Source organism: Pundamilia nyererei, unplaced genomic scaffold (assembly GCF_000239375.1).
Source record: "Pundamilia nyererei isolate P.nyererei 1_Seehausen unplaced genomic scaffold, PunNye1.0 scaffold00146, whole genome shotgun sequence".
In the NCBI taxonomy this organism is placed as follows: domain Eukaryota; kingdom Metazoa; phylum Chordata; class Actinopteri; order Cichliformes; family Cichlidae; genus Pundamilia; species Pundamilia nyererei.
In genome coordinates, this window is record NW_005187547.1 from 1,301,476 (window position 1) to 1,302,702 (window position 1,227).

Consider the following 1,227-nt stretch of genomic DNA (forward strand, 5'->3'; position numbering starts at 1 on the left):
TTTTTTTGTATTTCTTTTTTTATTGTGAAGCACTTTGTGATTTTTATCTGTGAAATGTGCTATATAAATACATTTTGCTCACTTACTTACTAAAACAAACCTACAAATGATATAAGGATCAATATCACAGGAACATGGTGGCCCTTTCAAAGTACAATCCAGGACTGTTGTTCATTTATGTAGCTAGTAAAGACAACTAAAAGTAACTGTGCTACTGGCCAAGAAGAAATCTAACAATGTTTCTTTAATACAAAGCCGAGGCTACGTATGGCCTAGCTGGACTACGGTGAATGTAATCTGATGAGATGAAATTAACTTGGTGGGGGCGGAAAGCCAATCTAATGTGGATTTAACAGGAGCAAATGAAATTAATATGCAACTTAATGAAACTAATATTGTGAATCAATCTGAACACAAAATTACATTTTCATAGGTACTCCCAGGTGAGTCACTGTGCCAGGCTTTTGGTAGGATTAGCAATAATAAAGCAAAGAGGATGGTTCCCTAGGTTCATCTACGAGATCCAGAATAAAATTAGCATGTGCAAAATAATTTATTTATTTCTTCTTCTTTTGGGAGGGGGTGTGTTTGTTTGCTTGTTAAATTGAAAATATGAACTACTTGACCTTTCACTCTGTGATCATCTAAAGTTCTAAAGCTCAGAGTCGTCTAATTGTTGGGGTTTTCGCTGTATTGTTGTAGTGTCTTTGCCCTAAGCACCTTGAGATAACTGTAATCTGGCGCTTTGATTTACTACATGTTGGATACCATTCTAAAATTCAAAATAGCACTAGTAAAATTCTAAGAAAAAATATCTTAGACATGGCAAAAAGAAAAAAAAAAAGCATGGAGATATCAACCGGGTTTAAGACATGTTCAGTTTTTAAACCCTAAATTTATACGAGATTTGCAACTTTTCAAAGATCTGTGGAAGCCCTCCACCCTGAAGCATGACACCTACTTGACATTTGGCAAGAATAGAAGAGAGCGCCCTCAAATGAATGCATCCCACGAGTTCATATAAAAAGGCAAATTGGCAACAAACTCGAGACATTAAAAGCTACACGAATGAAGACACACACACATAAATGGTTTTGAGTGTTCTCTTCGGTTATTTTTAAAAAAAAAAGTGAATGTGAGCGCCTGTGTCCCACACAAGGATTTCTCTGTTTTAACAGCTGACAAATGTCACCAGTGATGTCACCAAGACCTCAGAGGAATAATTAC

At 35.9% G+C, this 1,227-nt stretch overlaps 1 protein-coding gene across 1 annotated transcript in view; it reads right to left on the bottom strand.

Annotated features, from left to right (window-relative positions):
- Positions 1-1,227, bottom strand: part of cdkal1 (CDK5 regulatory subunit associated protein 1-like 1) — a 246,637-nt gene that overhangs the window by 155,629 nt on the left and 89,781 nt on the right. The gene's annotated exons all lie outside the window — the stretch shown is intronic.